Source organism: Lepisosteus oculatus, unplaced genomic scaffold (assembly GCF_040954835.1).
Source record: "Lepisosteus oculatus isolate fLepOcu1 unplaced genomic scaffold, fLepOcu1.hap2 HAP2_SCAFFOLD_48, whole genome shotgun sequence".
In the NCBI taxonomy this organism is placed as follows: Eukaryota; Metazoa; Chordata; class Actinopteri; order Semionotiformes; family Lepisosteidae; genus Lepisosteus; species Lepisosteus oculatus.
The window spans coordinates 1,144,307-1,168,293 of record NW_027168020.1 but is presented as its reverse complement, the minus strand read 5'-3'; the positions used below and the strand labels follow the sequence as shown (position 1 = coordinate 1,168,293).

The window sequence follows — 23,987 nt, the reverse complement described above, 5'->3', positions numbered from 1 at the left end:
CCCTCAGTCTATCTGATTGGGTGGGAGGGTTCCTGCCTGGAAGAAGACTGTGACTCTGAGTTGGGCGCTGACCCCGCCCCTGAAGTCAAAGAAAAGGCAGGCTTCCAACAATTCTTAGGGAATCTCAACCAGAAAAGCAAAGCGAGGCGTATTTATATCAAGGTTTCTCTTGAAAACGTCTTAGATAGAGAAGCACTGATTGACACTGGGGCTGAAATTAGTTTGATGTCAGCCGATCTACTCAGCGAGCTCAAACGAGTAGCGAAAGGAAAAGGCATCAGACTTAAGGTAGAACCGTGTAAGATAGATATTTCCAGCTATACCCAGGATCATGCCAGGATCACACACCGAGTGGGGCTGGCACTTAGGTTCGGGCCAATGAATGTGGTGCATCCTGTTTACATCTCTAGGTTTAAAACAGAGCCACTACTCATTGGCCAAGACCTGCTTGACAGGCTGGAGCCTCTGGTGGACTGCCAGCGTGGAAAATTGTGGGCTCAGGTCAAAAACCCTAAGCCTGTTGCACAGCAAAAAGGGGGATTCAGTGGTTATGCTGTGATCACACAGTGTCCACTGAACACTATAGCTGAGTTGGAGGCTCCTCCTGGTTCCTCTGGACGAGAATAAATGTCTCTTCTTGCTTTCCAAAACTACAGGGAAGTCCTGCCCAGGCCAGCACTCCCACGGTCTCCCAACTACAGGAGCAGTGCTCCGAGCAGCTGCTTGACCCGCCAGGTAAAGCACACCCCCTTTTCATCCCTGAAGAAGAGTGGATCTCCCTGTCTGGTAATGAATGGGAGTCCTTTCTGTGCACCCTGGTACCTCAGGGGGACCAGGACTACCACCCCATGGTGGTGGGAGGGGGTCCAGGTGGCAGAAGTGCAGGTTGATGATGTAATTCTTAGCCTCAGCTCTGAGAAGTCCATAATCAGTGAAGGTCTGTTCGAGGACCTGTCGCGAAGCTGTCAGGTGACCCTGGTGACGCAGTCACAGGTTCTGTGGTGGGCACCCCCACCTCATAGGTCCATTTGGAGCAAAGGAAGCTGTTTAGCTTCCATCTCCATCGGAAAAAGGAAGTTTGCTCACTACTTCCAGGTAGCACCTCAGCTGACCCATTCGGTCTGTATTGGTGCAGACCTATTGGTTCGACTGGGCGCCCAGCTGGACACAGTAAACAGTGTGCTTTGGACACGGGTGGACCCAGATGCCCACTCTCTAAGCGGCGACCCCGAGAACATTCGGTCAGGTCAGACGATTCCTCAGGCCTGCCAGGTAGTAAACGAATCGGACCTGATCGTTCCTGCTTCAACAGCAGGGTTTCCGGTACGCCTTGTCCTAAAGAAGGGACAGAGAATGGACGCTGAGATGGTTTTCTTCCAACCATCAGCTCAGTTTATCAGACTGAACCTAGCAGTCTGTTGTACCCCCAAACTGGAACGGAATGGCCGAGCCACCTGCCTGTTGGTGCAGAACATAGCAAAACAAGATGTCAAAATCCCTGCTCGCACTGACATGGGACTGGTAATTGACAATGGTTTCTATGATTTCGAACTGGCCATCCCAGTACTGGGGCAGCTCCCTGGTCCCTTGGCCAGGGAGGGGGGAACCGAGCAGGTGTACTACACCTACCCCCGGCGGATGATTACAATTATGCCAATAGAGGGATTCTGCAACCAGGAGGTGTGCAGGGTGGACCTTAGCGATAAGGATGAGATGGTTGTGTACACAGTACACGCAGGTGTTCTGATGGACCACTCAGCTGAGAGTGCGACCCAGGATACCGCCATGCCGTCAAAAGCGGGGTTCCTAGAGCAGGTACAGGAACAGGTTGGTAAGGCAGATGCCCTGGAAACGGAAAGCCAGCGTCAGCAGCTGCGTCAGAATTTCCAGGATTTCCGGGAAGTGTTTGCACGGGACGCCTATGACTGCGGGGTGACGGATTTGAACACAGTGCGCATTCCCACGGCCCCTGGCGCCCGCCCAACCTATGTCAGGCAGTATCGCATTCCCCTCACGGCATACGAGTCCAAAAAGCAGACGTTGGATGCTCTACTAGAGCGTCAGATCATAAGGGAGTGTAACTCCACTTATAACTCCCCACTGTGGCCGGTGCTGACACCCAGTGGTAAATGGCGTCTGACCATTGACTACCGGCAGCTGAATAAACAGGTTCCTTTGTCAAGATGGCCAATGATCTACCTAGATCAGGAGTTAGCCAAGGTGACAACAGCGAAATATTTCACCACAGTGGATGTGGCCAATGGGTTCTGGACCCTTAAGGTAGAACCAACAGACCAGTACAAACTGGCCTTTTCCTTTGGAAACAGGCAGTTCACCTGGAATCGATGCCCCTTTGGGTATTCCAACTCCCCAGCGGAGTTCAACATATTTCTGCACAAAGCCATGAGTGATGCAGCCGCCAGGGGCAACCTGGTCTATGTGGACGATATTCTGATGCGGAGTCAGACCTGGGAAGAACACATGGCCGAGATCAGGCATGTGTTGACCCAGCTCTCCTGTGCAGGGGCCAAACTGTCCCTGGCTAAGGGACAGTGGTGTAGGACCCAAGTGGAGTACGTGGGACTGTTGGTTGGAGCCCAAGGCATACAGCCACAGTCCAGCAGAGTCCAAGCTATCCAGAATATGAAGTCGCCCACTAACCTGTCTGAACTGCGCAGCTTTCTGGGAGTATGTAATTATTCCCGGCAGTTCATTGAGGATTACGCTGAAATAGCAAGGCCCCTCCACAAGCTGTTGCAGAAAGACGTGCCCTTTGAGTGGGGGCCTTCCCCAGAACAGGCTGTGATGGAGCTGAAGCGCAGACTCGGTAGTGCGCCGAGCTTGGCCTACCCTGACAAAAATAAGGTCTTCTACCTTGAAGCAGGGTTCTCAGAGCACTGCCTTGGGGCTGCTCTGAGTCAGGAATATAACCAAGAGCGAAGGGTTGTGGCATATGCCAGTCGAGCCCTGAGCCCAGTGGAGCAAAAGTTCTTGGACTGCGAGAAGGCCCTGTTGTCTACGGTCTGGTCGGTAGAACACTTCCGTAGTTATGTTGGGGGACAAAAGATCACATCGAAACTTGCCACCAACCTGTGACATTCCTGCATAGCCAGAGACTGAAAGCGGGCAGGGTGTCAAATAGCAGGATTGTGGCATGAATGATGGCCCTACAAGGCTATGAGATATGAGAGGTACGTTATGCACAGAGCAAGAAAATGTACCTGGGACAGGGCCTGGCTTTGGGCCAAGTGTGTCATGGCTGTGACACTGACATGGAAGCTCCAGAAACAATTCCCGCTGCTGAGCTACCGAACAATCATTGGTACTACGATGAGAACGTGGGCCAGGGCTTACCCATGGCCTATGTTGACGGTTGCTCTTTTCGCCACGAACAGCAGGTGCTAGCAGGGGTAGGAGTAGTCTGGCAAGACAATACTCCCTGTGGGCCGACCCGCTATAAGCTAGGACCAAAGACTAGTCAGTATGCGGAAGTAGCTGGGGTGCTGATCACCCTCCAGCAGGCCCTGACACATGGCCTTAAACAGTTTGTCATCTGCAGTGACTCGAACTACGCCCGACATAGCTTCGTGTCTCACGTTCCGTATTGGAAGGGTAACGGCATGAAAAATGCCCGGGGCAAGGAAGTAAAGAACAAAGAGTTGTTCCTGGCCAGTGACAAGCTCACAACCGAGGCTGGAATGATGGTTTACTGGAGGAAGGTGAAGGGACACTTCCAGGTGAAGGGACCCGACAAAGACGGGAATGATGAGGCCGACCGGTTGGCCAAATCTGGCGCCTTAGAGGGTGAACCCTGGCAGTTCCAGCAGGAATGGCTACCCCCAGAAGGTCAAGACGGTCACCCGAAGCAGGGCTAGACAGGATGTCGGAGCTGACCCTCAATCTGTAGTGCTTGGGTCACAGGGTTTTAACACCGATCTTGCGGAAATGCAGAAACAGGACCCAGCAATTGGGCAAATGTATCAGCATATCGCTGACCCAGTGCGTCAACCTCTTTCGGAGCAGGTGCTGAGCCAGTCTCTGGAGCTGAAGGAGCTGGCAGAGGTGAAAGACAACCTAAAAATTATAAAGGGGTTGTTGGTTTGTGTACCAGTTGCACAAGGTGTCCCAAAGTGGGTAGTTCCCCACTGTCATCGGGGGGTCATGATCCAACACGCTCATGACGAACCCTGTGGGGGTCACCGGGGAATCAAGGCTACATACGACACTATCCAGCAGGTGGCATTCTGGCCTCACATGGGCCAAGACATCGCCGCGTATGTAAAGGGGTGTCTGACGTGTAGCCAGTTCCAACCATCACGGCCCTTGCACCGTGCACCACTCCAGAAAAAGGGCATGACATTCACCTGGTCCAATCTTCAAATGGATTGGGTGGTGAGGTCATCCAGAGGGAACAAATATTTCCTCACTGTTACGTGTGCATTCACAAAATGGATTGAGTGCCTCCCAGCACCCAACGACACGGCAGAGACAACTGCAGTGCTGTTGGTGAACCATGTGTTCAGTCGATGGGGATTCCCCCTGACCGTGGACTCGGATCGGGGAACCCATTTCACAGCTACAGTAATGGCAACCCTGTGGAATATGCTTGGGGTCAAGACCCAGTTGCATATCTCCTACCACCCTCAATCCTCGGGCCAGGCAGAAAGGGCAAACCGAACGGTGGTTAGTATGCTCAAAAAGTTTATCTCGAACAGCAGTAGGGACTGAGACATTAAGCTGCCCCTGGTTCTGATGGCCATCCGAGCTACGCCCCATTGCTCTACGGGGGTCCCACCTTTTGAGATGATGACAGGTCGGAAGATGACTCTTCCCCTACACTGTCTTTATGGGGTGGAGGACCTGAGCACGACGGGGGCTGCTACGGCCCATCAGTATGTGTCAGACCTGCGAGCACATCTGCAGGCAACCTTTGCTTTTGCCCAGAACAATCTGGGAAGGAGTGCAGAGGGTAGGAAAGCATACTATGACCGAAAGGCAGTTAACCAGGAACTCCAAGTAGGAGACAAGGTCCTGTACTTCCAATTTGCCAAACCCACAGGGGTGGCCCGGAAGTTCTTACCCAGTTGGACAGGACCCCACGAGATTGTCGATAAGGTATCACCGGTAGCTTATCGAATTCAGATTGAGAAGGGAAGGCAATCTCTGGTCTACAAGTGGGTGCATCGCAACCACCTCCGGTTGTATCGCCCACCTCAAATGGCGCCGGAGAACACAGAATAGGGTTAAACGTCCAAACCCGATCAAAGAGGGGGGTGCCCCTTTGTAGCTGCAGGTAGTTAGGTACTGTACTGTAGGTCCTGCTAGGAAAATATATTCAAAATTATAGTGGAACTGTACCATGTGCCTCATCTATGTTCCAGAATGGGAATCCTAAAACTGCCACGGCTGGTCCTGACAGTACTGTGGATCGCCTCGACACAGCCCCTTGAAGTTGTGGAACCTGGTCCTCCTACCGGCATAGTCCTGCAGGAAACCATAGTCCTCTCCATGGAAATCTTTATGGTACAATCTTTTTTTTTTCTTATAAAATGTACTTTATTCCGAAAAAAAACACATCTCAAAAGGAAACATCTCACACGATAACACTCCACAAAATTAAAACATCGGCGGAACGGCGGTGATTGTCCGTTATCAATCCTTGCAAGGGTGGGCGGATTTGCGCTATTATGAGAGTCCCTCCAAACCCTACCGCTTGCTGTAAACCATTAATCCCTGTACAGGGTCCATAGGCCTTTCCAGAGCTCCTTTGCCGTGGGGAAACCCCATTTAGCAACGTCGCGCTTCATCCTCCTCCTGAGGTCCGCCAGGATCCTCTCTTCCAGCTCCCTCGCTCCCCACTTGTTGTTGTGCCGGATGAGATTGTTCCTCGCGTCCCACAGGCCTTTCTTTGTGAGGGACAGCAGCAGCCACATCAGGAACTGCGTCCCCCTGTCCAGTCCGGTAGGTGCCAGCCCCAGCAGAATGTACTGGTAGCTGAGCACCGCATTCGTTTCCAGGAGTTGCATTATGTTGTCCATTCTGCCCCACACCGCCTTGGCGAAGGGGCAGCTCCAGAAAACGTGCTCCTGAGTCTCCTCGACGAAACACGTGTCCCGGGGGCAATGCGGATTCCTGGAGATCGAGTGTCTGTAGAGGACCTCTCTGGTAGCCAGTCTCTTGTGTACGGCCATCCAGTTGAGGTCCTTCAGTTCGTTGTCCAGTTCTTTCGACCAGATGCCCCCTCACCTCTTTGTACAGAGCTCTGTGGTTGGTGCAGAGCTCTGGCTGTCTCGTGGCCTCGTACCTCCTGCTCCACTTGACAGCGTGGGTGTAGAACTCCGGTCGCCTCTCTGCCTTGGGCCCAGTGTTTGACCACTGGACCAAGTGCCTCATCGGGATGGAGAGCCACAGCCTGACAAAGTACTGGTACTTGTGGCCGATGGGCTCCCGCAGCGCCCGACAGAGGTTGCAGAAGAAGATGCAGTCGAGTTTCAGGGGGAAATGTGGGACATCTCGACCCCCTTCCTCGACCGGCTGACACATCCGGTTCCTCGTGATGCACTCGTACCTGCCGCCCCAGACGAAGCCGAAGATCATCCCTTGCAGCGCTCGTCTGAGTCTGGCCGGCAGCGGGTACACCACTGCCAGGTAAACCAAAGCCGGCAGGACGTCTGCTTTCAACACCATCACTTTCCCCGTGTAGGACAGCGACCGCGTTTTCCACAGACCCAGCTTCGCGTTCACCTTGGCGATCCTCTCAGTCCAGTTGTTGGTCTCGTTGTCCCGGCTCTGGAAGGAAACCTCAAGTATTCTGAGGGGCTCCGTGCAGAGCTCGAGACCCTCCGGCGCCGTCGTCCTGTGCTTCCAGGGCCCGAAGAACTTCAGTTTGCTCTTTCGGTGGTTGAGCTTCGACCCCGAGGCTCTGGAGTATTGCTCCATGACCTGCAGGGCCCTCCTCAACCCCCTGTTCGACCTCAGGAACAGCGTCGTGTCGTCGGCGTACTGGGAGATCTTCAGGGTTTCCCCCGCGCCTCCCGGTATCTCCAGGCCGTCGATGACGGGGTCCCGTCTCACCGCCTCTGCTAAGGGCTCTGTGAAGAGAACATAGAGAAGGGGTGAAAGGGGGCAGCCCTGTCGTACTCCGGATTCCTGGGGAATGAAATACCCCAGGTTTCCGTTCACGTTCACTCTGCTGCCCACGTCAGAGTACAGAATCTGAATCCAGCGGCTGAAACTCTCTCCGAAACCGAAGCGTTCCAGCACCCTGAACAGATAGCTGTGGTTCACTCTGTCGAAGGCTTTCTCCTGGTCCAGGCTGACCACCATCATGGGCACGTTCCGGTCCTCGGCCCAGGCGATGGCGTCTCTGGTCAGCTGGAAGTTCCAGCTGACGGATCGCCCCTCCACCCCACACGTCTGGTCGCTGTGGATGATGTGGGGGAGGGCGGTTCTCAGTCTGCCGGTCAGGAGCTTGGACAGGATCTTTACGTCCACGCAGAGCATCGTGATCGGCCTCCAGTTTTTGAGGTCGGCGGCGTCTCCTCCCTTGAAGAGCAGGGAGATGACACCCTCCCTCATGGTGTCTCCGAGTTTCCCCCGGCGGAAGATCTCCTGCGCCACTTCCACCAGATCTGCCACCAGGGTGTCCCAGAAGCAGGTGTAGAATTCCTTGGGGAGTCCGTCCGGCCCCGGCACCTTGACATTCTCCATGGACAAGAGCGCCGCCTTCAGCTCCTCGGCCGTGATCGGACCCTCCAAGTCCTCCCTCACCTCCTCCGGTACTCGTGCCGTTAGCCCCTCCAGAAAAGCGTCGCCTGCCTCCACCTCTGTCTGCTTTTCTGAAAAGAGCTCCGTGTAGAAAGCAGTGGCCGCCTCTACTTTGTCGCTCTCGTCCAGCACTTCCTCTCCATCTCCCCGTCTCAGGCTGTGGATCACCCTCTTTTTCTGGGCTCCCCGGACCTGGTTGAAGAAATAGGAGGAACAGGTTTCATTATTTTCATAATGCTCCCTTTGTGCCTTGACCAGGAAAGCCCTGGCTTTCTCCGTGTGCAGTCTGTGGAGCCTCTCCTTCAGGTCCCGTGCCAGGGCTGAATTGAAGGCTCCTCCCCCGTTAGCCGAGCTGTACTCCTCCTCGAGGTACCTCTGGAGTCGTGCAGCTTCCTTCCTCTCCCTGGACGCCTTCCGTCTGCAGTACGTCTGCGCCAGGGTTCGGGTCCTGTCCTTCACCGACTCCCACCATTCCACCACGGAGCTGTAGCCGTCTCTCAGATCGCCCCAGCTCGCGTAGTCTTTCCGGAACAGTGCCCTGAAGTCGTCTTCCTCCAGTATCTCCCGGTTCAGCTTCCAGTACCCACGACCGAATGCCGGCAGGCTGGTGTTAGCCACCACCGTCAAGCGCTCGTGGTCGGAATACCACGCCGGGGACACCGTCGCCGACTCCAGGGAGCAGGTCGTGTGCAGGAAGATGTAGTCCAGGCGGCTGCACACTCCCCGGGAGTTTTTCCAGGTCGTTCCGGCGTCGTTAGGGCGGCACCGTCTGAAGCCGTCTACCAGGGAGAACTGCTTGAGTAGCGACTCCAGCTCTGCCGAGCTAGCGTCGCTCCCCTTCTCCCGGTCGACGTTGAAGTCCCCGCCGAGCACCACCTGTCTGTTGGTGGTGCAGCAGCTGGCCAGGTCAGCAAACACTTCCTTCCGAAAAAAGGGTTCCGTCGGAGCATAGACGTTAATCGCTCTCAACTTCTGCCCCCTCCAGTCGATGTCTGCGACCAGGATCCAGCCCTGCACCACCGAGAAGGAGGAAACCAGCGTCATCTCTGGGTTTCCGAGGAGGATTCCCACTCCGGAAGAGTGGACCCCTCCTACGCTCCAGCATGATTCTCCCTTCGTCCATTCCCTGGTGAATGTCAGCTTGTCGCTTTCATCCTTCAGGTGGACCTCCTGTAAGAAACAAACTGAGAAAGACTTTGAGGCCAGATCATGAAAGACTCCCCGTCTTTTCACCGGGTCTCTCAGCCCTCTCACGTTGGTTGTTAGGAAGGTTAGTTTCACAGTAATGATTAAAACTAGTGAAAGTTAAACCTCCTCTCTGTACTTACAGTAGAAACTTGGGAGTCTACATCTTGGCACTGTTTAGCCTAGATGTAACTCCTCTCATTCGGGTCCTGGGGGGAATATGCTGGGCTCCTTCCAGGTTTCGCTGGGGACTAATAAGTAAACATGCTGGACAGGTCCAGCCCTACCATCAGTCCGGGCTCCAGGGCGGCTTCGAAATAATCCTCGTCGTCCTCGAGGATACTCTCCGCCACCGCTTCGGGAAGGCTCCTTTCTTCCCTTTTTCCGGGAGTTTCGGGGGCCTCCAATTTCTCCTGGGCCTCGGGGGAGGGGGGCTCCAATTCCTGGGCTGCCTCTACCTGTTGTTCCTGGGCCTCGGGGGAGGGGGTTCCGACTTCCTGTGCTGCCCCTTCCTGTTGTCCCTGGGCCTCGGGGGAGGGGGTTACCTCTTCCTGGGCTGCCTCCTCCTTTTGTCCGTGGGACTCGGGGGAGGGGGGTTCCGTTTCCTGGGCCTCGGGGGGGAGGGTTTCCATTTCCTGAAGCGCCTCCTCCGGTTGTTCCTGGGCCTCGAGGGAAGAAAGTTCTGTTTCCTCTAGGACGAGGAAACGGTTTTCCCTTACCACTCTCTTTTTATGTCCTTCCGAAGGTGGATCCGCCCTGGGTCTCTTCTCCCGCTTTCGCTTTCCCTTTTTGCTGGGAGTTATGCAGGGCCCTTCCTCCGGTCGGCCATCTTGTCCCTCTTCCTGGCGGCCATCTTGTGGCACCGATGCGGCTGGGGGTGTGGCCTCGGCAGTTTCGGTTCTCAGCGGGGGAGGTGCGGGTTCTTTGTTCTCAGCCCTCTCCCTTTGTCTGGAGACCGGTTTCTGCCTGCCGGCTTCCACCACCTGCGCAAACGAAGGTTTGCTTACCTTGCATTGGCGAAGGAGGTGTCCCTCGGCGCCGCATCCGTCGCACTTTTTGGCTGCCCGGCAGGTTTTTGCCAGGTGCCCGTCCTCATTGCAGTTGTGACATCTGACGATGTCGCATGTGTTTGTCTTGTGGCCGGACTGTCTGCACTTGCTGCAAAAATCCGGCATCCTGGGGTAGTAGAGGTACCCCCTGTCGGCTCCGATGTTGAAGCGAGCCGGGGGGTGCTGGAAGCCGTCGACGCCTTCTGGGTCCTCTTTCAGGAGGACTCGGTACTGGCGTTTGCCGTACCAGACGCCTTCGTCCCTGACCTCTGTCGGTTTTCCCACCACGGTTACATACCTCCTTAGGTACGCTGTTACCCGTTCCGCTGGTACGTAGGGATTGTATGTGCAAACCGTAATGGTCCTCTGATTCGTCTTCCTCATAGGCTCCGGCCTGAAATCAGAGAAACCAGGGTGCTTACCTTTCTCCCTGATCAGTCTCGTTGCCTTTTCGTACGATGCGTCCGTAGCCATGTAGGCCTCCATGTATCTCTCTGCGTTGTTGTCCTGGAGGCAGTAGAGATCTCCGGCCACCAACTGCAAGATCCCTCGCAGGAAGGTCATAAAGAAGGCCTTTGCAGTCGGCATCGGCTCTGTCTTCTTTGTCCAGTGGAACCGGATCAGTGTCCTCTTGTCTGCCATCTCTGAGGGAGAAAGAGGGAAAAAAAAGGAGGGAAAGAGAGAGAGCAAAAAAGAGCTAAAGGAGCAGCGAGGGAGCCCTGGCCTTTGTCCTTGTGGGCAAAGCCCAGCTAGGTGGAGGCGCAGGAGGAGAGAGAGAGAGAAGAGCGGAAAGTGCTTCCGGGTCTCAAGGAAGAAAGCAAACACCGCGGGCAGGCCACGTGTACCTGCTCCCAGCCAAGAGGCCAAGGAGGCAGAGAAAGCGAGAGAGAGAGGGAGCGGATAGCGCTTCCGAGTCTCGAGGTGGAAAGCAAGCACCGCGGGCAGGCCACGTGTACCTACTCCCAGCCAAGAGGCCAAGGAGGCAGAGAGAGAGGGAGAGACAGAGAGCGAGAGAGAGAGGGAGAGGATAGTGCTTCCGAGTCTCAAGGAAGAAAGCAAGCACCGCGGGCAGGCCACGTGTACCCACTTCCAGCCAAGAGGCCAAGGAGGCAGAGCAAGAGAAAGGGGGAGGGGAGAGGAGAGAGCAGAGAGAGAGAACGTTGCTGCCGGATCCCACCCAGCTCAGCTGCTGCTTGGCCTTAACCCCCTAGGCTCAACCTAGAGCGATACCAGCCTCACAGGCTCACACAGGCTCACACTACGATACTGCCACTGCGCAAAGCTGACGGTTGCCAGGCAACCGTGGGGATCCTATGGAAATCGTTATCGATTGTCTCATGGCATGTCGTTGCGGAAACGCTTCATATTTGTCGTCTTCTTCTTCTTCTAGCTTGAGGTTTTGAAGAATTTCATGACAGACAAGGGCTCCGTCGGGAACAAAGGGCGTTGTGAGAAAACCGTTGCTTATTTTCAGCAGCAGAAATACAACCCTTTAAATACAAGATGACAGAACAATGACGAATGGCATGCCGGGAGGAACTCATGCACTACAGAGAAAAGGGGGCGGGCACGTACAGTTCACATTCAAGCCACAAGTACTCTTCTCGGATGTTACACAAACAAATCCTAACGTCTTGAAAGCATTGCAGCATGTTTGTGTCCCACTTCCCGTGGCTGCAGGATGACTGACACGAACGGACAAACACAATCTGTGGCGTTTAGCGTGACATAGTCTTGCAGGCATCGTGCTGTCTCACTGCAATACTATACCGCTAGAGGAAACAGTCCATCTGGCCATGAAACTCATTTGAACGTCTAGCTACAGCAACTAACAATATCATGATTTATTCAGGATGTGTGGAATCAGCACGTCCCGGAGACAGCTTCCAAAATCGTGAGCATTCTCTGGTGGTGTCCTGCAGGGTGCCTGTGGGCGTGCGTTGGTGGTATAGTGGTGAGCATAGCTGCCTTCCAAGCAGAAAAATGTTTTCAAATGCTGTCATGAGCCTTGGATTGTGACTAGGAAAGCGAAGCCTTTTGAAAGAGCTAAAGCACTGCAAAACGGAATTGAAAGAGAATCTTACAGGGGATTCTGAGCGGTGTCTGCAAACATGCAGTCCGATACGGGTGCTGAAAGCTTGAGCTACTCTCAATGTCATGCTGCCTTTCCCCGGAGTAAATCTGTTACATTGAAAGAATGCTTCTGGCAGGTTCAAAAAGGGACCCTTGTTAATTGGAGAAATCAATGATTTCGAATGAATTCTGTATGCGTTAAAAGACAGCTATACACAGAAAACATGCAGGACACTGCTCATGATGTTTCCCGAGCCGAAACACAGTGCGTTTTTCCAAGCCATCTGACAAAGCCCGCCCACTGAAAACTGCAGCAGATCGTGTAAAGACGTTCAACTTTGTAACTACTGCACGCACAGGAAGAACCAGGGAAAATCTGATCATGTTTCTCTATAACAACAATAAAAAAAAAACATTATTTTACATATCACCTTTATGTGCAATAAAATTTATGCGCAAAGAAATTTAAAATAGTCTTCTTTAGGTGTGAGGGTAGGAGTGGATCACAGCAGGCATAATTGGCAAATTAGGAAAACAAAGAACTGGACAGGCGAGACATTTATCCAGAGAGCGAGTGATCAGAAAAAGGAACAGCTGTTACACCTAGGTTTTACGCTCTCACTCTGTTGAATGAATGAAAGCATTTTATTAAAAACGCGTTTGCGTTTGTCTGGGTATTTACTTTGTAATCTGTGGTTTACATCTACTGTATTGTTTTGAGATGCCACTTTTAAAGGTGATATGTAAAATAAAGTTTTTTTATTATTGTTATAGAGAAACATGATCAGATTTTCCCTGGTTCAGAAAAAAGACGATTAAAATCTGTAATCTTTTCACTTGTATGTCATCGGAAAATACAATCAGTTTCTGCTTTGTGTAAGGATGGTGTCAAAAAGTAATCTAAGTGGTGAGAAAGCTGTGCTCCTCAAAGCGCTTTACAGGATAAAAACAATAACAACAATAGTGGCTGGGCAAACGATTTTTTTCTATAGAAATACAAAATGAGATACTGTATAATGATGTGCATGAACAAAGTTATACTGCAATTTTCCTTAGATACGCGATTAAAAAAAATAAACATTTTTGAATCCCTGGCGGAACATATTCCATAAGAGTCAGCGCTTTTATACAGTATATCGCCTTTAAACACATATATTTAAACACGCGTTTACGATTTAAATCAAAACGCGATTCAAATCAATATAAATGTTTATTTTGTAACGCATAGGTGACTATTCATTGTTATTAAAAAGACTTAAATTCGATCATGTTGTGATATTTAGAAATATAAATTTGTTTGGTGCGAGTGAGGTTTTATTTAATCTCTGACCAAGGGAAACGTTTAATTTTTTCAAAGAAATGTTTGTTAAAAAATAAAGTCATAGTTCCATGGGATTCAATCACAGACCATGTGACATGGAAGTCAGGAACCTAACCCACAGCACCACCAGACAGTCGCATGCTGAGGGCTGAAAACTACAGAAACATTATCGACAATGTACAAATTTGATAAAGCTATAAAATAATGTAATTAGGCACAGAAGAAGTTTACAGCACAGTACAATAATAAATGCTGACCATGAGTTTAGAAGCATAAATTACCTTACACTCAATTTAAACACAAGCTTTCTTTAGCCCTCTAAGCTGGTTCATACAGAAATGTAGAGATCCAGGCTCAGAACACACAGCTTCATTAGCGAATACATATGCAGGACAAGTGGAGAAGACGTTTTACAGTGGATGGATTTTTAGAAACATCCCATCAGTGACATCACTGAAGTCAACTCCTAGGTAACTGTCGTGTGGATAGTTTCACAAGAATCAGACAAAGGTTTAAGCATCGCTTGTTCTAGATAAAACTGCAAAAAAAAAACAACAACCCATAATGTACTTCTTTGCGGCTCTGTTTGCCCAAATCATATATTCACAACGTGAAATTAGAAAATAATATTACGTAACCAAAATTCGCAATATGGAAACAGAACCTGTGCAATTGTTGACAGATTATGTACTTGTAACATTTTTACAAGACGAACTACAACATTTAAAAAATGACTTGTATGTACTTGATATCTCTAATCAATCCACTGCACTGCATTAAAACAAAACGAAAACTAAAACGCCCTGGGCATACCGTTTCGCGCTTCTGTAAATCAAGTTAAAAATATCTCAAGACCGATACTGGTCATAATGAAACCATCTTTCGTGTATGTTTTCTTTAAAGTACCGAGACCAGCCATATACTGTATATATACCATATACAGTAAGTACAGACGTTTAAAAAGCTCCACTCATGCCGACGATGCAGCATGAAGAAGCGCAACCTAACGTTTGACAGACAAAAGCCGGGCGCCGCGACGAGCAATATGAAATCAAACTGACAGCACACGGCGTTTCGCCCTGACTCAAAAGTGATCTCGACAGACGCTGTTCTCTGCATAAAGCTGAAAGAGCTAAAGAGCGTTTCTGTTGAGACGTAACAAGCTCGTTTCTTTCTACCATGATGTCACCATGACCAAATCTGTCTTTAAACACCTTGCTCAGTCTCTGACGAGACTGTCAAAATTTGCTTTCGCCGATTGTATTGCAAACCGGCGGAAGCGGGGTATTGGGAAAAGTTTTCAACTAGCAATAATCGCGCCTCGGCTAAACCTCACAGGTTACGATACTGCCACTGCGCAAAGCTGACGGTTGCCAGGCAACCGCGGGGATCCTATGGAAATCGTTATCGATCGTCTCATGGCATGTCGTTGCGGTAACGTTTCATATTTGTCGTCTTCTTCTTCTTCTAGCTTGAGGTTTTGAAGAATTTCATGACAGACAAGGGCTCCGTTGGGAACAAAGGGCGTTGTGAGAAAACCGTTGCTTCTTTTTAGCAGCAGAAATACAACCCTTTAAATACAAGATGACAGAACAATGACGAAGGGCATGCCGGGAGGAACTCATGCACTACAGAGGAAAGGGGGCGGGCACGTACAGTTCACATTCAAGCCACAAGTACTCTTCTCGGATGTTGCACAAACAAATCCTAACGTCCTGAAAGCATTGCAGCATGTTTGTGTCCCACTTCCCGTGGCTGCAGGACGACTGACACGAACGGACAAACACAATCTGTGGCGTGTAGCGTGACATAGTCTTGCAGGCATCGTGCTGTCTCACTGCAATACTATACCGCTGGAGGAAACAGTCCATCTGGCCATGAAACTCATTTGAACGTCTAGCTACAGCAACTAAGAATATCATGATTTATTCAGGATGTGTGGAATCAGAACGTCCCGGAGACAGCTTCCGAAATCGTGAGCATTCTCTGGTGGTGTCCTGCAGGCCTCCTGTGGGCGTGCGTTGGTGGTATAGTGGTGAGCATAGCTGCCTTCCAAGCAGAAAAATGTTTTCAAATGCTGTCATGAGCCTTGGATTGTGACTAGCAAAGCGAAGCCTTTTGAAAGAGCTAAAGCACTGCAAAACGGAATTGAAAGAGAATCTTACAGGGGATTCTGAGCGGTGTCTGCAAACATGCAGTCTGATACGGGTGCTGAAAGCTTGAGCTACTCTCAATGTCATGCTGCCTTTCCCTGGAGTAAATCTGTTACATTGAAAGAATGCTTCTGGCAGGTTCAAAAAGGGACCCTTGTTAATTGGAGAAATCAATGATTTCGAATGAATTCTGTATGCGTTAAAAGACAGCTATACACAGAAAACATGCAGGACACTGCTCATGATGTTTCCCGAGCCGAAACACAGTGCGTTTTTCCAAGCCATCTGACAAAGCCCGCCCACTGAAAACTGCAGCAGATCGTGTAAAGACGTTCAACTTTGTAACTACTGCACGCACAGGAAGAACCAGGGAAAATCTGATCATGTTTCTCTATAACAACAATAAAAAAAAACATTATTTTACATATCACCTTTATGTGCAATAAAATTTATGCGCAAAGAAATTTAAAATAGTCTTCTTTAGGTGTGAGGGTAGGAGTGGATCACAGCAGGCATAATTGGCAAATTAGGAAAACAAAGAACTGGACAGGCGAGACATTTATCCAGAGAGCGAGTGATCAGAAAAAGGAACAGCTGTTACACCCAGGTTTTACGCTCTCTCTCTGTTGAATGAATGAAAGCATTTTATTAAAAACGCGTTTGCGTTTGTCTGGGTATTTACTTTGTAATCTGTGGTTTACATCTACTGTATTGTTTTGAGATGCCACTTTTAAAGGTGATATGTAAAATAAAGTTTTTTTATTATTGTTATAGAGAAACATGATCAGATTTTCCCTGGTTCAGAAAAAAGACGATTAAAATCTGTAATCTTTTCACTTGTATGTCATTGGAAAATACAATCAGTTTCTGCTTTGTGTAAGGATGGTGTCAAAAAGTAATCTAAGTGGTGAGAAAGCTGTGCTCCTCAAAGCGCTTTACAGGATAAAAACAATAACAACAATAGTGGCTGGGCAAACGATTTTTTTCTATAGAAATACAAAATGAGATACTGTATAATGATGTGCATGAACAAAGTTATACTGCAATTTTCCTTAGATACGCGATTAAAAAAATAAAAATTTTTGAATCCCTGGCGGAACACATTCCATAAGAGTCAGCGCTTTTATACAGTATATCGCCTTTAAACACATATATTTAAACACGCGTTTACGATTTAAATCAAAACGCGATTCAAATCAATATAAATGTTTATTTTGTAACGCATAGGTGACTATTCATTGTTATTAAAAAGACTTAAATTCGATCATGTTGTGATATTTAGAAATATAAATTTGTTTGGTGCGAGTGAGGTTTTATTTAATCTCTGACCAAGGGAAACGTTTAATTTTTTCAAAGAAATGTTTGTTAAAAAATAAAGTCATAGTTCCATGGGATTCAATCACAGACCATGTGACATGGAAGTCAGGAACCTAACCCACAGCACCACCAAACAGTCGCATGCTAAGGGCTGAAAACTACAGAAACATTATCGACAATGTACAAATTTGATAAAGCTATAAAATAATGTAATTAGGCACAGAAGAAGTTTACAGCACAGTACAATAATAAATGCTGACCATGAGTTTAGAAGCATAAATTACCTTACACTCAATTTAAACACAAGCTGTCTTTAGCCCTCTAAGCTGGTTCATACAGAAATGTAGAGATCCAGGCTCAGAACACACAGCTTCATTAGCGAATACATATGCAGGACAAGTGGAGAAGACGTTTTACAGTGGATGGATTTTTAGAAACATCCCATCAGTGACATCACTGAAGTCAACTCCTAGGTAACTGTCGTGTGGATAGTTTCACAAGAATCAGACAAAGGTTTAAGCATCGCTTGTTCTAGATAAAACTGCAAAAAAAAAAACAACAACCCATAATGTACTTCTTTGCGGCTCTGTTTGCCCAAATCATATATTCACAACGTGAAATTAGAAAATAATATTACGTAACCAAAATTCGCAATATGGAAACAGAACCTGTGTAATTGTTGACAGATTATGTACTTGTAACATTTTTACAAGACGAACTACAACATTTAAAAAATGACTTGTATGTACTTGATATCTCTAATCAATCCACTGCACTGCATTAAAACAAAACGAAAACTAAAACGCCCTGGGCATACCGTTTCGCGCTTCTGTAAATCAAGTTAAAAATATCTCAAGACCGATACTTGTCATAATGAAACCATCTTTCGTGTATGTTTTCTTTAAAGTACCGAGACCAGCCATATACTGTATATATACCATATACAGTAAGTACAGACGTTTAAAAAGCTCCACTCATGCCGACAATGCAGCATGAAGAACCGCAACCTAACGTTTGACAGACAAAAGCCGGGCGCCGCTACGAGCAATATGAAATCAAACTGACAGCACACGGCGTTTCGCGCTGACTCAAAAGTGATCTCGACAGACGCTGTTCTCTGCATAACGCTGAAAGAGCTAAAGAGCGTTTCTGTTGAGACGTAACAAGCTCGTTTCTTTCTACCATGATGTCACCATGACCAAATCTGTCTTTAAACACCTTGCTCAGTCTCTGACGAGACTGTCAAAAATTGCTTTCGCCGATTGTATTGCAAACCGGCGGAAGCGGGGTATTGGGAAAAGTTTTCAACTAGCAATAATCGCGCCTCGGCTAAACCTCACAGGCTACGATACTGCCACTGCGCAAAGCTGACGGTTGCCAGGCAACCGCGGGGATCCTATGGAAATCGTTATCGATCGTCTCATGGCATGTCGTTGCGGTAACGCTTCATATTTGTCGTCTTCTTCTTCTTCTAGCTTGAGGTTTTGAAGAATTTCATGACAGACAAGGGCTCCGTTGGGAACAAAGGGCGTTGTGAGAAAACCGTTGCTTCTTTTTAGCAGCAGAAATACAACCCTTTAAATACAAGATGACAGAACAATGACGAAGGGCGTGCCGGGAGGAACTCATGCACTACAGAGGAAAGGGGGCGGGCACGTACAGTTCACATTCAAGCCACAAGTACTCTTCTCGGATGTTACACAAACAAATCCTAACGTCTTGAAAGCATTGCAGCATGTTTGTGTCCCACTTCCCGTGGCTGCAGGACGACTGACACGAACGGACAAACACAATCTGTGGCGTTTAGCGTGACATAGTCTTGCAGGCATCGTGCTGTCTCACTGCAATACTATACCGCTAGAGGAAACAGTCCATCTGGCCATGAAACTCATTTGAACGTCTAGCTACAGCAACTAACAATATCATGATTTTTTCAGGATGTGTGGAATCAGCACGTCCCGGAGACAGCTTCCGAAATCGTGAGCATTCTCTGGTGGTGTCCTGCAGGGTTCCTGTGTGTGTGCGTTGGTGGTATAGTGGTGAGCATAGCTGCCTTCCAAGCAGTTGACCTGGGTTCAATTCCCGGCCAACGCAGTGGCGATTGGTTCCAAATGCTGTCATGAGCCTTGGATTGTGACTAGCAAAGCGAAGCCTTTTGAAAGAGCTAAAGCACTGCAAAACGGAATTGAAGGAGAATCTTACAGGGGATTCTGAGCGGTGTCTGCATACACGCAGTCCGATACGGGTGCTGAAAGCTACTCTCAATGTCATGCTGCCTTTCCCCGGAGTAAATCTGTTACATTGAAAGAATGCTTCTGGCAGGTTCAAAAAGGGACCCTTGTTAATTGGAGAAATCAATGATTTCGAATGAATTCTGTATTAAAAGACAGCTATACACAGAAAACATGCAGGACACTGCTCATGATGTTTCCCGAGCCGAAACACAGTGCGTTTTTCCAAGCCATCTGACAAAGCCCGCCCACTGAAAACTGCAGCAGTTGGACATGAAAAGTGCCCGATAAATGCCATTTCTCATCATTTCTCTTGGCGTCAGTTCTGCTATTAAATGGGACGGAGGCAACGGGCTCAGAGAGCAGGTTAAGTGCACACCGAACGCAGATGTGTCCAAGTGTCTGTAAAAGCGCGGTGCTCCGCTGGCGCTGTTCCCTAGTGGCTTAAAGTGCCTGCCTAGTAAGCAGGTGATCCTGGGTCTGAATACCAGCGGTGCCTCTCTCCGTGTCTTGTTGTGCCGAATGTCTCATTTCAGACAAACATGTACAGCTTGGTTCAGTTTAATGCAAGAATTCATTTCCTTTCTGGAATAACTTGTTTTTGAAGAAATCCATACAGCTTGTGAAAGATGAAATCCATTTCTTGGTTGTCAGTGGAAAAAGATTGCCGGCTGCAAGAAGCGCAAGTGATTGTTTTCTTTGACCATAAACCTGCAAATGTAGGGAGCACAAGCGGCTGTCAGTCTCTGTGGCGCAATCGGTTAGCGCGTTTGGCTGTTAACCGAAAGGTTGGTGGTTCAAGCCCACCCAGGGACGCATGTCTCAGTTTTTCCAATGTAAACATCATCACCGCTAAAGAAAATGGCGCAGAAGGCTCCACAGTCGAAACGTTGTGCTTCTTTTCTTCTCTTTTCAGCATGGAGTAAACCTTTGCTTGATCCTTTGCAGCCTACGCATGCTGACACAGCTACCTTTCTCTTAACGCGCCTCAATCATTATACACCAAAACCATCAGCAGAATGTGTCGCCTCTGTGGTGATGTCATTCCTCTGCTTCACAAATGTCCTTAGTGATGGACCATTTCTTTCTGCCATTTTTCCGTAGCGGTTATTGATTGCTCCATCATTTCCCTCATACTTTCCATCCCTAGACTGAGAAAAAAAACAGAAACAGGCTGACAGGACGACAATCAAATTGCAAAAACTCATCAAAGCACTCAATAGAGTATTTGAATCCACAAGTAGCTACGAGCAACCTTGTCCTGGCTTACATGAAAGTCGGAAAATGTCAAAAAGAAAAAGATGGTGGCTTTTTCATATTTGTTCTTTCATTTTTAGTTCGTTGGCTCTTCTGTCCATTGTCCTCCTGCCTGGCTCTTGACCTGTGACTGTCTGAACGCACACCTTAGACTTTCAGGCGGGGGATTTGTCCTGAGCCTCTGTGAAAGACCCACCCACCCCCATAAATAACTGCTCTAGAAACACATGAATGCAAAACTAAACCACAGCTTAAAGAGGAGCTCCAACTCAGTGCCATACTAATGTAAACGAAGTAATACTAAGACATGTTCTTATGGATTTGTCTTACCTTCAGATATGTAATTGGATTTCAGGATTAACTTCCTCATTCAATGTAGTGGTGATTCTTTGCCTGGTCAGTACCTGGGTGGGAGACCTCCAGCGAACAATTAAGCTTGCTGCTGGAAGTGGTGTTAAGAGACTCTTAGGATCTTCAAGAGGTCTCTGTCCAATAGCACTAGTTGCCTTAGAGCTGGCTCAAACATTGCTCAAGAGTCTACCTTTCACAGATGCGCAAAGATGAATGATGGGGGTGCACGCTTCAAGGAGCCTTCCAACTGTAGGGACCGATTAGAGACGATCCGTAGCATGTGTTCGTTTCCATATACGCCCCGTGTCTCAACGGTAGGACAGAGTCAAATACTGCCTCGACACGTAACAGCGTTATATTAAACCGCAGGACTTGAGGGCTGTTTTGTTTGAATGTTCAAGGCATTGGTAAGAGCGTAGGTCAAGGGCCATTGGTGCATCTCCTGTAACTGGAGCAAAAATGCTATTCAAAGTGCAGTGACTAAAATCGTCGTCCACATGTCTCCGTTGTTGATTGCTTTCTGTCTAAGAACGTTCTGTTTTCATGTCCGAACGGGGAGACTTTATCATTCCAACTTGAAGCCACCCTTAAGTCCTCTGAGGTGTGTGTGTGTGTGCTTGCACGTATGGCGTAAAAGGTTTCTTAAACGGAGAGCGAACTTGAAAAAAGTTGCCTCCGCTGCCGCCGCCTCGCACTCCCTGTTCGATTGTAGCAAGAAGGCAGCGGCCGCGGCGCTCGCTGTAATCGTGGCCGAGTGGTTAAGGTGACAGACTTGAAATCCGTTGGGGTCTCCCCGCGCCGGTTCAAATCCTGCCGACTAAGGCGTCCTTTGCATTTGGTTGCGTGCGTGCGTGTAAAAGGACCAGCGCCGTTTCGTTTTCGCTGGGACCTTTAACACTCTAAATCGCCTGGACCCGCAGCCTGTGAAATCGATTCTTCGGCACCCACGAAGGACGCTTTGCCGCTGGACACAGATACCGATGCTTTTCTGCAACGAGCTTTCCAGCTGAATTTTCTCGGCAGCTCCGTACTAAACCTGTTCTCCATTGCAACATAGCGGAGGCTCATCACGTCTATAGCAAGGCTGTGTAGGACCGCATATGCCACAGTGACTTGTACACAGACCACATGAAAGGCAAGCAAAATACACTTTTAAAATTCCAAAGACTCACAAGGTCAGAGGAACAGCGATGACCTGAACAGATCTGTTACAGAAGTCTAGGTTGACCTTTTTAGAGCTGTAATTGCATTTTTGTTTAATAGAAGATCAAATCTACTCGCATGTACCAGCACCTTACAGTTTATTGATGTTAATTCTGTTTAAGTAATAAGATTGCTAACGATGTTGGACTTTAGCCGGTGTTTTTTAGAACAAATTGCTTACACTTCTGTAAGGAATACGCAGTACGTGCCTTTGTCAGTCATTGCTCACCATACCTGTAACTTTCTTATCTAACTCACTTCCTCAAATGGTGAAGGTCCACAAACATAAATGAAAAAAAAAACCCTTGATGTAGATGAGGTGCACAAAAAAGCAGCCCCTGATAGTGTATAACACATTTATACTATTGCAGAGACACATGTAACATATATATATATACTGTATATATATATGAAACAGAAATAGAAACAGAAACAGGAATCGCTTACTCACCTGGAGAATCTCTGTAGGAATATCTAGCATTTATCAATGGAAATAAAAGCTGCTTTAATACAGTGCATGTTCAAACTCAAACCCTCAGCTGCTGTTCTTGTTTGTTTTGGGACAAATTGCAACTGAGCATCGCATGAGCCGTTACATACCCTTATCTGTTAGGGAATTTCAAGGGAGGAGTTAGGTCAGAATGGGTAGGCTGCAAAACAACAAGTAAAGATTTATATTCCAAGATGAAACGTTGTGGCGGTTTTCTTATCTTTTCAGCATGGACTAAACTTTTACGTGTTCCTTATATGCTATATGTGTATATATTAGCACCAATGTCGTTCTTAAAAACTAACATGAAATTGTCAGGGACATTCAGCTATATACAAAGACGAGACAGACAAAGTAATAATTCTGTATTAACGTGGCCTACATATTGACGCAATGATCGAACTAACTGACATGTTCTGATTCAGATCCCCTGCAGTTCATGCCAATTAGAACAATAGCAATGCTGAGTCCTCCCCACCCTACCGAGCACAAATTCAGCTGCTCTCCAGTTCTGTTCTGCATGTTTTTTCATTGCAATTGAGCTCGGAGCTGGAGATGATCTCCATACAGTTCTGTGTTCACTAGCCCGCACTTGCGTGCTAATTTACGGGTTGTGGCAAATGCTTTTCTATAGTTCATATACATGACGGCAACCTGTTACCGAGGAACCTGAGAGGTTTAAAAGCCTCACGAGCCAGGCAGGACTCGAACCCACAATCTTCTGATCCGAAGTCAAACGCGTTATCCATTACGCCACTGGCCCATAGAACATGCGCTTGCACTCCACCACAGAGAGCTCTACACTGCTACTAGTAGTACACTTCCCCATCTAAATTTTCACAGCAAGAAACTTGTGTTTCCTACTATTTTTATCAGGTTTAAAATATCATCTCCTTAAAACAGAAAAAGTGTTGATGTGTCGTGCTGAAATTCCGATTGATTTTGAATTCAAAGAAAAAAGGTTTTCTTCCAAAACACCATGAAATTGTCACATCTTGCAGACAATAGGTGTATTCCATGTTGAAAAGAGAAGAAAGAAAACCATGGAGCCTTTTACAGGTGTGAGAAGACCTCACAGTCGAAACGCTGTTTCCGTTCTTCTCTTTTCAGCATGCAATAAACCTATTGCTTGTTCCTATGCAGCCGAGGCATGCTGACGTAGCTACCCAGCTGAACATCTTGCAGACTCTACAGTACTTCTCTCCTGTAGAAGTAAAGCAGGGCTTGCTGGGTGAGCTTTTGCTCCGGTAAATTAGGTCACGTGTCATGTTAAATCACTTCTTCTAAACACAACATTTAGTGGTGCTAGCTTTCCCCATTAAAAAAAAGAGACATTTCCCTTACAGTACATGACATATCGTTTTTATTCTATGAATAAGTATAGAAATTAAACAAAAGAAAAAATGGTGTCGCCAAAGAATGCACAGCTTGGACATGAAAAGTGCCCGATAAATGCCATTTCTCATCATTTCTCTTGGCGTCAGTTCTGCTATTAAATGGGACGGAGGCAACGGGCTCAGAGAGCAGGTTAAGTGCACACCGAACGCAGATGTGTCCAAGTGTCTGTAAAAGCGCGGTGCTCCGCTGGCG

General features: G+C 48.2%; 5 non-coding genes across 5 annotated transcripts; 2 read left to right on the top strand and 3 right to left on the bottom strand.

Annotated features, from left to right (window-relative positions):
* Positions 1-14,618: 14,618 nt before the first annotated feature.
* On the bottom strand, positions 14,619-14,760 carry LOC138230212 (U4 spliceosomal RNA). Its single transcript, XR_011186247.1, has one exon. It is a non-coding gene; the product is annotated as a U4 spliceosomal RNA (small nuclear RNA).
* Positions 14,761-18,092: 3,332 nt separating this feature from the next.
* Positions 18,093-18,234, bottom strand: LOC138230181 (U4 spliceosomal RNA). The gene has a single exon (XR_011186217.1). It is a non-coding gene; the product is annotated as a U4 spliceosomal RNA (small nuclear RNA).
* A 653-nt stretch (positions 18,235-18,887) lies between these two features.
* On the top strand, positions 18,888-18,959 carry trnag-ucc (transfer RNA glycine (anticodon UCC)). Its single transcript has one exon. It is a non-coding gene; the product is annotated as a tRNA-Gly (tRNA).
* An 879-nt stretch (positions 18,960-19,838) lies between these two features.
* trnan-guu (transfer RNA asparagine (anticodon GUU)) lies at positions 19,839-19,912 on the top strand. The gene has a single exon. It is a non-coding gene; the product is annotated as a tRNA-Asn (tRNA).
* Positions 19,913-23,087: 3,175 nt separating this feature from the next.
* trnar-ucg (transfer RNA arginine (anticodon UCG)) lies at positions 23,088-23,160 on the bottom strand. Its single transcript has one exon. It is a non-coding gene; the product is annotated as a tRNA-Arg (tRNA).
* Positions 23,161-23,987: the final 827 nt, after the last annotated feature.